Below are 16,820 nucleotides of genomic sequence, written 5' to 3' on the forward strand. Positions count from 1 at the left end.
GTTGAGAACCACTGCTCTACATGAACCATTTATTCTGGGACCAACCTGGAGTGGAAACACTCCAGATCAGCCCCAAGATGGTTTTGATTGGCTGACTTTGGTTAACACAGTTCAAGACTATGTTAACCCAAATCAGCCCCATGTATCGTTTAGCTGCCATGGAGCTGATTTACCTGCCCTTTGGGATAACTGTTTAGCATAGAGGTGCCCTGTGTTGGAACACCATATCGGCATGCTGGTTCCTATATAACTGCCAATGAGGTCTTATTTTACAGATCTCACATTAACAGCTATTTCTGAAAACTAGAAGTTGGAAGCCTTGCCATCATGTAGACATGGACCAAGGTAGTTGAACTTAATATTTTTTAAAAATCTGAATGGTAAAGCCCACCCTCATTCCAAAAGCTTGGGGTATAAAGTAATCCAGTAAAGTTGAGATGGCTGATTCTAATATTAATGCTATGTTGAATTGAATACCAGTCTTCTGCCTGTTCAGTATTGGCTATTTTAATGTTAGTTGGAACAGGAAAATATTTACTATTTATTTGTTTACTTCATTTATATCCCGCCCTTCTCTGCCCCGAAGGGGACTCTAAGTGGTGTTACAAATTAGGCAGCAATTCGATGCTAAAATGTAAACATGCAATACAATAAATGAAGACATTAAAACAACACAATTTAAAACCAGTTATGAAAATCACACCAACCAGAATCATAATCCGAAGCCATCCCATTGGTCTGTTCAATAGGATTTTTTCCTTCCTTGCACGTGCCTGGTTTAGCAATTGTTTTGAAGGATAGCTGAAATGAGCTTGCAGTGGATGATAGTGTCAGGATCCAGATCTCTCACACATGAGTCAGAAAACAATTATCTAGGTCTCTGAGAGACCTTTTTAACCTAAGTAGTACCTAATCATTTCTGATTACTGGTGGGGGCTCGTGACTGAGCATACAGAAGCAAAATTAATCCCCTAGTATGGAAATAATAGCACTGCAGTTAGGAAGCTAGACTAGGAATGTTATCCTTGCTATCTCCACTTTTTTAATGTGTGGAAATGAGTTTGTACTCCATTTGCTCAGCAAACTGTGGCCCTGGGATTTCGTGTACCCCACTCAAAGTTGTTTATGTCACATTCAATCTCCCCAGCCTCCTCAGACCACTCTTTCTCCCCAAGAGGCCAAAAAAAGGCTTCCTCTGAAAGCTTCAGAAGCACCAATTCATCTTTTAAATACATGGCAAGGTCGTCTGACTATTAGACATTAAACCTGCTTTGAGAAACAAAAATGGACATCTGGCCATGTTTTATTGTGTTGCATTTTTGGCAGGCCATGACTTTTGAAGTTTCTGAGTGCTGAATATTTGCTTCAGCAGCTCCCCTCCAACCTGCCTGGCTCTGAGTTAGCTAAAAAGGCAAACTATCTAAATCAATTGCCCCCCTGTGCTTGAAGGTTTGGTTTTTGCTCTATTCTATATCCTCTATTTCATGCAATAGAGGATGTTCTGCACCTTCTAGAAATAGTTGACAACCATATAGCACAGCGAAAACACTACTGCATATACCTAACATTTTTGCCATTATATTTACAGCTGTTCCTCTGCAAACCTGGAATTTGGTCACCAGGTAGGTATATCCATGTGCATTTCTTTTGATTTTCTTGAAGTCTGATTTTGTTGTTCTAATTTAAGGCATGAGCTTAGCTCTCTCTTTAATGAACAGCTCCTGGTGTTACCAATCAGGGTGCTTTGAATGTGATTCTCCTGTTTCTTGGCAGAGGGTTGGACTGGATGGTCCAGGAGGTCTTTCCCAACTCAAGGACTCTATGTTGTTTAGCTGTTTTATCTTTCTATCTTCAATAGGATTAATATTGGGCTAAACAGAGAAAACTTTCATATATGAGTATCATTTAGACCTCCTTGTGATATTCTGAGGCAAGGCAACTGCAAACTAAAAGTTGAAACTGTTTTTAAACTTAATTGGATAATTGGCATGTTTGGTTGTTCAGATGGATTTGTGAAGGTGAACTTTGTAAATTCCTCAAAGTTAGGATGAGGCTGAGTTCCTGTAGACGAGACTAGCAGTGGGCAGCCTTGGAGAGTCTTGAAGATATTTTGTACTCATCTATCTTGGTGGCCTGGACCTCCCCTCTAGCACACTCTCAATTCAAAATCCCTCCACCATGCCCTCCAAATGACAGAATACACCTAGTTTTACCCATGCACATACCATGTACATGTCGACAATGGTGTGTCTGATGGATCTATTGCTGTAAAGGTGGCAAATCCATTGTGAATTTTATTGCGACCTCTCCCTCAACTGCTTAAGTTTGGAGTGGTATCTCATCCTAGTTTGGCATTAACAGGGCTCCCACTCGCCTGAAAACAGCTGTAGGAATCCGGGTGGTGTTAACATCAATGATGGATCTGTTGTCTGTATAGGTGCAAATCCACCAGCTGCCTATGTCTCATGATCTTCTTGGAAGATCTTTCTCTCTATCCCATCTTCTTCACTGGCTCATCTGGTGAGAACATGAAAGAGCCTTACTGGTTCTGCTCTTGTTTCCTGATACAGAAAGACTTATATTTAAACTCGGCTTCAGCCTTTATCACATGATGGAGGTGAAATAGATGTGTTGCTTTTATGCATAATATTTGTTGTACTTGTTTTATTTGCTTTTTAAATTAATATGTTAATCGGATTGATAATACTTTTGTAAAAATAACTTGTGTGAACTTATATTATATGCCATTTCAAGTCCTATTTTGGGAGAAAAGTGGGAGAGAAATCCGATAAAATGAATAAACCATGGTAATTTTATGCAGAAATGTGGAATTGTATTTTCTGCACTACTTGGCTGGATGCTAATGATGATCAGCATGATTTAACATTTTTTCTCAGTGTTCTGTATTTTTGGAGACAACTCTATGCTGGTAACTTTTCTTAGAAAAATCACTTTCTATTTTCTCTTGTGGAGACATTTTGGGATGCCTCTATAATTTATTGGGATAGAGGGTAGGAGTGGGCAAAAAGGTGATAGCATGTAGAAGAGGGATGTTGCCCTCTGGGAAACCCTTTCTTTATATGTTTGTTACAGGATTTGATTTAAAATGTCTGTATATGTCTCTGTAATGTGTTACCCAATACAGTAGTCAATATGTAGCTTCCAACTTCTCGTCACAGGTTACTTTATTATAATCTCCGGCTCACTTCCGGAAATGTAACTTCAGTCCTGTAACTTGACATGAGACTTTAATATATTAGTTGAAACAAAGAAATGTTTATTTATGAATATGTGTGCACATAAAGCATATTTGTTACACAGTACTTTACTTCAGTTCCAGTTGGATATTGTTCTTTCACCCTTGAGAATACATAAAACTGTTATTATATAATTTTCAGAACAATTTAACTGATGTCAGCTCAGGCACCTTCCTTCTCTTCCAAATATAATTTCTCCTCAGCCTTCTGTCTGGATAGCTTATATCTTATAGTCACTTTTTCCCATCAATAGTCTGACTGTAAATTTAGTCTCAAAGGACTCTCTATCTCTCAGTTCCACCTGACTGAGGACTTAGACTCAAAATAGGTTTTTTTACTTCAATACCACAACTGAAGGCACAATCTTATACAAGGATCTTCTTCCCTCTAGCTCCCAGACTAGAGTCTGACTCAAAGTGGTTCCTTTTTCACTTCAGTATCCCAACTATAGACTCAAACTTAAACTAGGAATCTTTTTACTCTAGCTCCCCTGGCTAGAGACTGAATAATTTTCAAAAATGTTCCCTCTTTTTTTTCTCAGCTATCTCCACCCCTTTTTTTCTTGCTAGCCACTCTGAAATGGATACATTTCTACTGCAGAGGCTACGCAACCATGGTGACGCATTGACCAATCAGATGTAACCAACTCCTGCCTGCCCTTGCCATAATATCCACATTTATAAACATAGACAAAACCTCCTTTATGATTAGTTTCACAGTGTTTTACAGTGGGCAGGGGACAGTGTAAAGCAGCCCCATAATCGTCCATAGTTACCCACTCCTGCATTATGTTTTTGCCTTTTCCATATTCCACATTATCCATATTCTGCATTCCCTTTTCAGAAAGTAATCCAGGAGTTACAGTCTCTGAGAGGCACATACTCATAAGCCTCCTCTGCTTCCTTTAAATTTTTTGTTTGCAATGCAGTATCCAAATGTTCTGAATAAGCAGCAAGCAATATATTTTGCATTTAATGAAAATGCATGTATGTGTGTATGCTTGGTCCCATAAAAAAAAAAACAGTTGATGAGGTTCATTTGAACCATCTCTGTATAGGAAATTTAGGTGGGTGGTTTTCCCCCTCCATTTTACAAAATGCTATAGTTTTTTGCATAAACACAAGGGGAAGTATCATTTAAACTGGCACAGAAACTACCTTGAAAGGTACAGGTTGGCACTTCCCTGTATTTCTCGCAGAAACGTAAGTGCTGATTAATATGGAGATAATCAATAGTGCAGAGAAAAGAATGCGTAAGCTGAGAAGAGATAGGATAAGAAGCCCGGAGAAAGTGGGAGAAAGGAAAAGGCAGTCTTGGGAACAGTCTGGAACATTGCGAGCTATTTGCTCCAAGATGTTTTTAATAACTGCAAATCAACTTCAACCTGTTGCTTGAAAGCAGGTGTTTCCACCTCAAAAATGAAGAAACGCTCCGTTGACTTAACAAACCTGTGAGCTCCTTCAAAGTCCCGTTGAGCTGCTATCAAAGATAAAAAGAGCACACAGGTGGGAAAAATCTCACAATTATGGAAGGGGCTTTCAGAAGAAACCGACACACAAACATGCCCTCGCCCCAAGGACACCCAAAAGCAAACAGGAAAGGTTCTTGGCTTGGTATCAGAGGCTAGAATGAAACCTGTGGAGACCTCCAGTCAAATGGAACTGAAGTATCAGTTTTACACAATGTATGAAGTGGTGTGTTTTTCTGGCAAAAGCTTAGGCAAAAAGTATCTAGTGGTAGATTAAGACTAGTCACAGAGCAGAATGTAGAGCATATCAGGTTTATGTATTTATTATTTACTGCATTTATATCGTGCCCTTCTCATCTTGAAGGGAACTTAGTACGGCTCACATTTTGGCTTCTAGAAATTCGGGCTTCTTTTGCTCCTAGATCCATTTGTTTGTTTGCCAAGAAATATATTCTGATCCTAATTCCATTGTTGACCTAAATGCAGTAGACCTCTGGAATCAATGGAACGTGTAAGGACTGACCCATAAAGTTCCTGTTTACTTGCTAAGTGTGTGGGGAAAGTGCTCCAGATCAATTTTGCACTCATTCTTCTTCCATTCAACCTCAGTTCACACATAAATATAACCTCTTTCTCTCTCTTGCTGCTCTAAACCATTTGAATGACATGGAAACAATTGAAATGGCTGGCACTTTGCCAGCCGATGCCAACCAATACTTGATGTTTAGCTCCCCACAGAGCATAATGACTGCATTTTGCAGGTATCTTGCAGAGCAGTGTGGACAGCTGATATCTTGCTCCCACTGGATTTTGCATTGTCTGCTACAAAGATGTTTTGGAAGTGGATGGAAACCTTTTCTGTCATAGCTGATCTCTGGGGACTCACACAAAGACTCCCTCCCAGCAGGAATATGTTCTCCTAAACTCCAGTGTTACACAGTGGCTTGCCTTTAGAGAAGTAAAAACGCCTCTTCCGATCTGCTCATCTTCAGTTTCCCTTGCCATGGTCCAGCATGCCATGGCAAATAAAGAAATTTGGGATGTACTATGCATGACCTTAGATGCCCCTTTTCATATTTCTAAACTATGAACAGTACTGTGTAGATTATACAGACCAGGTTAGACTGGATTTACACATGATCATAAACACCTATGGACAATATTGTACAAAACAGGCAAGTTGACATTGCAGCTATACCGTCACCTTTGGTGATGGTTCCTATTTCACTGTGTCACCCACCTCCCACTGTTGGTCTGCCACCTTCCCATGATTATCTCATCCCTTACTATAAAACTTTACTTCTGAGGGAGGAGCAATAATTTTATGTTTCCGGTTTTATGACTCCTAAAATGGTAAATTCAAAATCATGTCCTGCAGTATTTTTTTGACTGAATAATGCATTTTGGGCCAACAAAATCTAATTTCAGTCAAATGCGCGTAATGTTTGGACTCGTGATTTGGTGCTGTGACGATTCACTGTCACAGTTGGGGGTTCAAGAGCTGAACAGGACATAAGAAAGGTTATATACAGTTTTCAGGGCCTTACATAAACAAATATTATCCCCTCTGTGTGTACAAGGACATGACCTATAATTGTCCCAATTTGGCAAGGGTGTTCCTAATTCTTTTTTATCCTACTTTTTCATATGAACCAATATTTAAGAACTGTGACTAGCTGTAGGGTTACCAGTTAGATTCCTCCTCCTCCCCCTCTTCCTCTTCCTCTTCCTCTTCCTCTTCCTCTTCTTCTTCTTCTTCTTCTTCTTCTTCTTCTTCTTCTTCTTCTTCTTCTTCACCATTACCATCACCACCATCGCCATACTATATGTATATTTATGATTCAGATCCAACCCCGAGGCTTGTATCAGCTCCATCTGTGGTTGTGTGGATGAGGCAAGGTCATAGAGCTACTTTTTACTTATTTTAATTTTTAAAGTAAGCAAACTAACTGTATGTTTAAGTGTCTTAAAGAAGAAGAGGGTGGTTGTGTGAGTATAGAAAAATTCTGAAGCCACAAAAGTTTTCTCTTGAGGACAGTTGATTGCGGGGAGATCTCTGTTTCTCCTTCCATATAACACCAATTGTTTATTCAAAATCCAATTATTCTCACAGTGTGTGATTATCAAGCAAGAGCTTTATGGGTTGAAAATTACCAGCTGTATAATACCACTTGTCAGTGCTTGGCAACCCACTTTCGAAACAGAATTTCTCATGAGCTTCTATACCAATCTGATGGCAAGTATTTGGCCTGAGAAGTAGCAAAAGATGAGCTCAATGCATGCCTTTGAAAGCCTGAGATTCACTTTCACTGCCAAGCCTTTAAGTCTTGGATATATTCAATAATCAAGTACCTCTCAGCATGTCGAAGAACAGCTTCCACACACCTGAAAGTAGAGAGGGCAGAGGCAGATATATGGATCTCTCTTTGAGCTTTGGAACCTGTCTTGTTTAGAAGAAATGAGTGAATTTGAGTTTCAGAATAATTACTCTTTACTTGTCAATTCTACACTCCCAGCTGTGCTGCTTCCTTTTTTTATCCTTCTGCTGTAACTTCCTCTTCTTCTTTTAAAAAAAATACTTTAAAGCTTAAAGTATTTTGCAGGCATAATTTAAGGTAAACTTGAACTTTTCTGTATAAAATGGAATCTGAATTTGGATTAATTTCATACAGTCTTCAGCACTCCAGAGAGAACAATGGTTCTTCCCCTCAAATTAATAGCAATCTGTACAATATATTGTTACCATGCCTCAATAGACAGCATTTTATGCTTTGCTGTTTAACTGTGGAAATGAAAATACCACGAGAAATAGAGACCCCAAGTACAATATTATTAAGCTAACCATTTAGCCACATTCATCGTGTTATTCCACAGAACAGAAAAATAATCTCCATACGTTATTCAATACTGTTGAAACAAAATTTGTTCAAATACTTATTTCCTAATATCTATATTTGTTTCCAGCCTAAGTGTGTGTGCATTTTGTAGATGGCTACCCATGGGAGCTCTGGCATGGGCAGGTCCATGAGGTCATGAAGAGTGGGAAGCAACTAAACAAATAAACAACAAACCCATGGGATGAACATTTATTTATTTCATCCTGTTTTTGATTGTGGTCAAAGTGGTGTGAAAAGTTTTTAAAATCATACTAATACCCTACAAAATCCTTTACAGGAGGAATACTAGTTACTTCATCAAAAGTAAAAACAATAAAGTGTTAGTGTTGTTGTTGTTGTTGAATAACCTACTGTGGTGCTAACTATCTAATTCCTTTTATACATGCAATTTATTTATCAGACTCTTGTTATTTGTTCAGTCGATTCCAACTCTTTGTGACCTCATGGACCAGCCCACGCCAGAGCTCCCTGTCGACTGTCACCTCCTCCAGCTCCTTCAGAGTCAAGCCAGTCACTTAAAGGATACCATCCATCCATCTTGCCCTTGATCGACCCCTCTTCCTTTTTCCTTCCATTTCCCCCAGCATCATTGTCTTCTCATTATGTGGCCAAAGTACTTCATCTTTGCCTCAAATATCCTTCTTTTCAGTGAACAGTCGGGTTTAATTTCCTGGAATATGGACTGGTTTGATTTTTTTTTTTTGCAGTCCAAGGCACTCTCAGAATTTTCCTCCAACACCACAGTTCAAAAGCATCTATCTTCCTTCGCTCAGCCTTCCTTATGGTCCAGCTGTCACATCCGTAGGTTACTACGGGGAATAACATTGCTTTAACTATGCGGATCTTTGTTTGTCAGACTGGATAGACTCCAAATGAGAAACATCCTGTGTGAATCTGCCCATAGTTTAATGCAACATACATGAAGATAGTTGTATTTTCTTTCAGCTGTGCATGGCAAGTATGAAGTAATCTTAATTCACTACTATGTGTTTCAAACATATGGGTATCGCTGATATAGCTTCTCCTTCTTGCTCTTCTCTTCATTCTTTATTTTGTTTTACTCCTCTAACATACAGTATGTGGCACACAGGACAGCCTCAATTCACACTGTAGAGTTCTCAAGTTCTTTAGTTTATATTACAGGTTGACCATCACTTGCATGGAATTCCAAAATTCAAAATGTTCTAAAATCCAAAATTGTCTACATGAGTTTGTTTCATACACAAAATGATTAAAAATGTTGTGCATAAGGTTACCTCCAGGTTAAGCATATAAGGTGTATATGATGCACAAATGAATGTCGTGTTTAAACAGGAATCACAGTCATGAAGCTGAAAGAGACCACAAGGGCCCCATCTCCAAGATATCTCATTTTATACATATATACAAATACACGTTTTCCAAAATCTTAAACAAAACCCACAAAATCCCAAGCATTTCTTCTCCCAAGCATTTCAGAGAAAAGATACTCAACCTGTACTTATTTAGTGCTATAGTAGAAATCATTACCAGCTACACTGTATATTGAATTCTAAAATGCATATATCATAGCAAACATTATGTGACCATTATAATGGTGGATCTTATAACTTGGTGGCAGATCCAAGCTCTAAGACAGTGGATCTCAACCTATGGGTTCCCAGATGTTTTGACCTACAGAAATCACAGCCAGTTTGCCAGCTGTTAGGATTTCTGGGAGTTGAAGGCCAAAGCCTCTGGGGACCCACAGGTTGAGATCCACTGCTCTAAGAAGATTGTAATTTGGTGATACATGGGGCACAGTAAACAAGAAGCATATGCAAAGTCTTGAAGTTTCCTCAGGAAAAAGTCATTTTTGAACTAATCCCCATTCTTCAAGTCTCTATTGCAAAACCATTCTGTTCAACCAGTAAAGTTCTGGCTATGTAGAGCAGCCTATGAACATGATTGCATGCCAGGATATTCCTGTGAAATGGGATAGTGGCAACTTATTGTCATGGTAATGCTGGCATTGCATGATTGCTATTCCATAACTTTGGGGCAGGTAGTGTAACTCCTCTCTCCCACTTGTCTGCTTTCCTCCTTGTTTTTTTAAAAACAATTTTACATAAAACAATTTAAATGATTTTTACAGCAAGAGAAGTGTGGCAGATGCTGCCACAAAAGCGCCCAGACTCACAGCTCAAAGTAAATGCTAGAACTGTGGTGTAATCAGGGTGTATTGATGACCTTTGCCCATCAATAGCTCCTGATGGCTTTGTTGGGTGGACATACAATAAGTATTGCATGATATTGTGTGATAGGGACCATCACCAAAGGTTTTTTTTTTTTGTCGTGTCAGGAGCCACCGCTCCTGTTGTGAGAGAATTGGCCATCTGCAAGGACGTTGCCCAGGGGGCGCCTGGATAATTTTTGATGTTTTATCATCCTTGTGGGAGGCTTCTCTCATGTCCCCGCATGAGGAGCTGGAGCTAATAGAGGGAGCTCTCCGGATTCGAACCTGCGACCTGTCGGTCTTCAGTCCTGCCGGCACAGTGCTTTAACCCACTGCGCCACCGGGGGCTCCATCACCAAAGGTGATAGATAGTCTTGTTACTGTGTCAGCTTACCACCTCCGTGTGATAAAGTCCTAGAAATTTTAGACAAATGTTCAGCTAAAAACTTGGATAACCCATCCATGGATCAATGTAAGTACTGTGCCATAACTCTTATCAAAATGGAATCATCTCCTTTGCTGACTAAAGATAGCTGGCTTCCTGAGCCAATACTGGCACTTTTCCCTTTTCTTGAATTATCAACAAGTCAGATCAAAATCCTTAATTTTGGCCCCAAAACCTGTCCCCAACTTATACACAAGGTAAACTTATACAAGGTATGTGCAGTATATACAGTAAAAAAATCCAGAACCAAAGACAGCTGGCAAGAAGAGACCATAAGCCCAGTAGATCCATGTTCTGCCCCCACACTTCATGAGCTGCATTAAAATCTTACTGAGATTTAGCCTTTACCCACACAATGTGTCTTCTTTGGAGCAAACAATGTTAATTTTGGAGAGCAGGGATAATCAGAATAATTACCACTTGGTTGCTTATTTATTTACATGTATAATGCATGAAACCCAGGTAACATTTCATGGTAAAAGAACAGCAAATGTGTTTGGAGTATATGAAAGTAAGCATATTCAAATTACATTGCTTTGTGTCTGAATATTCAGGAGAGAGCTTTCACCAAACAAATACATACATTTAGTTTAAACCATATAATGCCCTTTTTGCATTGTTTGGGAGAATGAAAAAGACAGTTTAAAGTCACATAGCAGATCCAAAACACAGGATAATTAGAACAGATTAAGGTATTTGTGTAATAAATTTGTGTAATTATTTGTGTAATAAATTTGTGTAAGGTATTTGTGTAACATAGTCCATGGCCGATTGTACATTTATATAGTGAGAGACACATATTACTAATCTATATAGTAAAAGAACAGGCTGTCTCCTTGTATATATTGTGTGTGTAGTAGGGGAGGAAGGCATATCTTTTAGGAAGGAAGAATTTAAAACCCTTCCTTCCTTCCTTCCCTTTTTGCGCTCTAGTTTGGAGCATGTTGGCCATTATGACAATTGTGACCCAAGTTTAGTAAGCTTGGGTTGTTGTAGGTTTTTCAGGCTGTATGGCCATGTTCCAGAAGCATTCTCTCCTGACGTTTCACCTTCATCTATGGCAGGCATCGTCAGAGGATGTGAGGTCTGTTGGAAACTAGGAAAATTGGGTTTATATATCTGTGGAATTTTAGTAAGCTTGATTGGATCTATAGGAACTTTCCTAGGCAGGCAACTATTTGTTGTTTGTTTCAGCAGGTCTTTAAGAACTGGCTGATAATAGGGAAAGTAGCTGTATTTTCTTTTTTTCTTTTTAAATAGCCATGCTTATCCTCCTATACATCATTTAATTGGCTATTACCATCTCAGTGAAGTGTATGTTTAGTTGTACCTGTTTTAATTTTTGTAAGCCACCTAGAATCCAGGGCTGAGGAAAGCTGGGATATTGATAAATAAATTGGTGCTATAACAGAATAGTGCTATCTCTAAACCAATTGGATGAAATCCATCTAATTTCCTTCTGTCAATGGAAGGTTTCTATTTGTGGAAGAGAAGATTGCCATCCTCTTTTTCCCCCAACACCCCCTCCAAATCTGCCTCAGGATATAGTATCCCCCAACAGCTAACTGCCACTGTTAACAGCTGTTGTAGATCTTAATTCCCTGAATTCTCCCATTTTTCCTTTAAAGACATTTTAAATTAGTGGCTTATTATATGTGATTGCAAACTCCATTGTGTTGGATTGCAGATTTTGCTACATTTAGACTAGATCCACTGATAGCAGTGTACAAAAGATTAAATGAAAAATAAAACACACTTAAAATAAATAAAAAGCACCACAAAAGGATATCCAGCTAATGATTTCAACCAATATATGCTGCCCTGTAACAGGCTCACTTTTCCTATATGATACCAATCATCCCAATCCCCACCCTTTTAAAGGGATGGAAGAATCTTCATGACTGTGATGATTATAGAATACTTTAGTTCTTTTTTTTTTAAAGATTTTTTCAGGGTTTGAGAGAAGATGAAAGAGAAAATAGTGAATGACAATGACTGAATTCCATGCAATACAGCACACTCAGTAAAAGCTCCAAACTGTAATACAATGCAATCAGTTCATTTATACTGAGGCAAGAAATGTATCAACGTATGTTTTTTCTCATGGAGTTATAACACTATTGATAATCCCACACACACACAAATACACACACACACACTTATTTATTTATTTACAGTATTTATAGTCCGCCCTTCTCACCTCAAAGGGGACCCAGGGCGGATCACAGAACACATACGGCAAACATTCAATGCTGTTATACACTGACAGGACAGACAGAATACATAGATAGAGGTAAATAGGCTTTTCCCATCTTCAGCGTCTTGGGGGTTGTTCTTGATTCCGGCCATGGAGAGGAGGGGGGTGCTGTTGCTCCATCCACCATGCTGAAGAGCCCTATTCACAGACTTCCTCCTTTTATCAAATCACCAACATTTTCTGGTATTTCCTTATGTTGCCATTAAAATACCTCCCTGCTTAAGCAGTACCTATTTATCTACTCACAACTGCTTTTGATCTGCTACGTGGGCAGTGAGCTGGGCTAAAGGTCAGGTGCTCACTCCAACCCAGACTTTGAACTGCCAACCTTTCCATTGGCAAGATGGTTAACCTGATGTGCTAAAGCCCGGCCCTGTATATGCAAATATATACACATCATCATCATCAATGTATTGTCGAAGGCTTTCATGGCCGGAATCACTCAGTTCTTGTGGGTTTTTTCGGGCTATATGGCCATGTTCTAGAGGCATTTCTCCTGACGTTTCGCCTGCATCTATGGCAGGCTTCCTCAGAGGTCCTCTGAGGAAGCCTGCCATAGATGCAGGCGAAACGTCAGGAGAAATGCCTCTAGAACATGGCCATATAGCCCGAAAAAACCCACAAGAACTGAGGGATCATCATCATCATCATCATCATCATCATCATCAAGTACAACCCCCCTCTCTCTCTCACACACATGCACAAACACAGAGATATATGGAAAATAACAATAAATGCTGGTAGTAAACTATTTCAAACATCAAGCATTTTCTGTCTGAACAATGTGACAATGTTTCTTGCCTTAAAGGAGATCAACTGATTATATTGTATTTGTTGGAGATTTTGTGCTCTGTGCATCATACACACACACATTGTTTTGTTCACAGCTTTCTGTGGATGCCCTTTAAAATTAGTGAACAAAGAATGGTGATCCCTTCATTCATTTATTTGTACAAGGCATCCACAGAACACTATAATAAGTCATCAAACAAAGAGAGAGAGAGAGAGAGAGAGAGAAAATCAATGTAAGATTTGAGGGAAAAGAACATAATGACTAGTCATGCTTCTACTTTTGTTTCAATGTACTCACCATGTTTACTAGGAGTAGCTTACCTTTGTTTTACAAAGCCCACCCCTTTCAACTGGCCAATAGAAGCTTCACTGTTCCTCCATTGTAAATCGATACCCATTAACATTAATATATGTTAAGAACTCCTTTGCACCTGTAGTAGGAACCAGCATACACTAAGCCCCCCCCCCCTAATATTTAGTTTTCTCCAAGTAATTAATGGCAAGAGATCTTAGATACCTATGGATTTTCTTTGATGGAAACTTTCAGGCCCAAGATCTGAAAAGGAACTAACAAAAAGAGAATAAGCAATCACAACCAAACAATCTGTTTCCAATAATCTGATAAGGTGAGAAGCAACAGCTAGAATTCCTTTCCTTCGTGGCTAAACACCCTGAAGGCATCAGGACTTGTTTGATCTTGGAAATTGATCAGGGTTAGTACTTGAATTGGAAACCACCAAAAATATCAGGTGTGATAGGTTCTATTTCAGAGGAAGGAATTGTAAACCATATTGGAGTTTATCATTCCTAAGAAAACCCTATGATATTCATGGAGTTGGTACAGGTTGATAGGAGACTTGATGTCACATACACCTACACATGGGAGCTGTACCTAGAGCAGTGGTTCTCAACCTTTTTTGACCAAGAACCACTTGACTAGGGGCCAATTGACCAAGGACCACTTTGACCAGGGACCATTCTCCAACATTAGTACTAAAAGGGTTACAAATCAGTTTTTGGTCAACTTTAGATTCGGGTTGGTTATTTGGGGTGCTGATTCAGAAAATTGCATTGGAAAGACCACATCAGCTGTAATTTCTGATATAGAACATATGCCATCCAGTTGTCGCCATCTGCTCGCCCACAGAAAACCATATTTAATAAGCCTTGGCACTATAAGAGGGTTTCATGAGACAAGTCACTCTCGTTGCAATGGTATAGAAATGGTGATGCTTGTTCTTGTGGACCACTGGTGGTTGACGGACCACAGGCTGGGAACCACTGACCTACAGCAAGATTTCTGATGCCATGGAGGGAACATGTTTTCAGAATCATTGCTTAGCTGCTTCTCGTCCATTTCCTTATTTCCCCTACATATTTTTTTTTATTTTCATAGAATCATAGAATCAAAGAGTTGGAAGAGACCTCATGGGCCATCCAGTCCAACCCCCTGCCAAGAAGCAGGAATATTGCATTCAAATCACCCCTGACAAATGGCCATCCAGCCTCTGCTTAAAAGCTTCCAAAGAAGGAGCCTCCACCACACTCCGGGGCAGAGAGTTTTTAAAAAAGAAATGTTCTTATTCAGTCTTATTTTGTTTTAATTCTAGTCGGGTTTGCTTTCATCTCAGCTTTCACCCACAACCTATTTCTCTTTTCGTTAGGTGGGTTCAAGGAAAATCTTAACTTCCTTTGCATCCCCAGGTAGTCCTTTTAAGAGAGCAATGATGGGTAGCTTAGTCCTCAGTATTATTTTAGGCCCATAGTTTCTATGGGCCTAAAATGCAGTCAATTATGGTGGATTATGGCTATTCCAACCCAAACACACCTAGAGAGTTACAGTTGTCAACCAATGATATATAGGCAAAACACCTTTTGTTAATTTGTCGCTCTGCTAAGAGGTTTCTATGGACATTATATTCTGAGAAATTGAGATAACCCATTAAATGTCACAGTGCTACTTGTTACTTCTAGGAGAGTAGTGACTATCCATGTCGCATTGCATAAGAGTGCAGACATAGGATTGCTCATTATTTTGCACATCATTTTGTGGAATAATTGAAGGGTTGGCAGTCCTTTTTGATCTTTGAGATGGTGTGGAGGAATTAATTTAAAAGTATTGATGTGTTAATAGTGAAAATCACAACTGACACTCAAATGACAGAAATGAGTATTAAGACTGAATTATTTTCATGAAACAGCACAAATGGATAGCTTAAAATTGAAAATAGAATTTTCAGCCGCTATTGAAAATACACAAAGTATAGCTCTCATATAATTGTCTTATTTGTTAATCTGGTAGCTGGGATGCTTGAATGGAAAATGCAAATGGATATTAATATGTTAAATCCTTGTTTTATATATGATAAACAGTGTTATGGGAATTGGTCATAGTTGGATAACTGGCCTCATAAAAGATTTCATAAAATAACTTCTTCAGTATTCTGGGGAACAAAATACCACGACAAACTTAAATATGGGGGACCATGAACAAGATGGAAGTGGTATTTCCAGCTGTGCCTCAGGCAGCAAAATGTCTTGGTTTACTCTGTAATTCTCCAGAGTGAGTGGATGTGCATTTTGGAACTATTTGTTCTGATGTGCCGCTGTGATAAGAAATATGAATGATTGCTTTTTCCAGCTAATGCATTCTTGTTCACTAATTCCGACTTGCCATTTCCTCCAGCATTATCAGAGTGGACCTACCTTGAAACCAACACTAATTGATGAATTGTTGAAAAGGAAAATAATTAATCATTCTTCTTCTTTTAAAAAGGTAGGTTTGACAGTTAGACCAATCAACGTTGCCTTTCTGATTAACACCAACATGTTCTTATCTTTCATGCTGATTATTTCAGGGCACTGGAACCTAGCAAACAAAATAGCTATCCAAAACATAACAAAGGGTGAGTGGGTGGGTGGGGGGGGGGGGGGGAGATCTAACAAAAATAAAAATCCAACCCATGAATGTCTTTGTTTAATCCTAGTTGCTCATTGGAGGATGTGGGATTTTGAATGTGACAAATTATTTGGCATCCCAAACTGCATCCCGTATGCAGTTCTATGTCTGGAATACTCTTAGAGGCCACTATCTGGCTAAACATCATTAAATTTTGGCTATATATTCACTACCAAAGCTCCAGCAACTCTCTGACCCAACTCACCTTGAGCTAACCCCACTACTCAAAATGGTGCACAACAGTCCTAGAAAAGATCGGGGAATTGGGCTATGATAGTGACTTCTTGAACTTGTTAGCTTTTACCGAGATTTCTACCCTCATTAAAAAAAAAGGTTGCTAGAAAGGTATAATAATAATAATAATAATTATTATTATTATTATTATTAATAATAATAATAATAATACTTTATTTATACCCCACCACCATCTCCCCAAGGGGACTCGGGCAGCTTACATGAGGCCAAGCCCAACAACACATCAATAAAACAACAACTGCAAGGCAGCAGCAAATAAAACAGTACAATTAATATAACTCACATAAAAGCAATAA

The sequence above is a fragment of the Anolis sagrei genome, chromosome 5, assembly GCF_037176765.1.
Source record: "Anolis sagrei isolate rAnoSag1 chromosome 5, rAnoSag1.mat, whole genome shotgun sequence".
NCBI lineage: Eukaryota > Metazoa > Chordata > Lepidosauria > Squamata > Dactyloidae > Anolis > Anolis sagrei.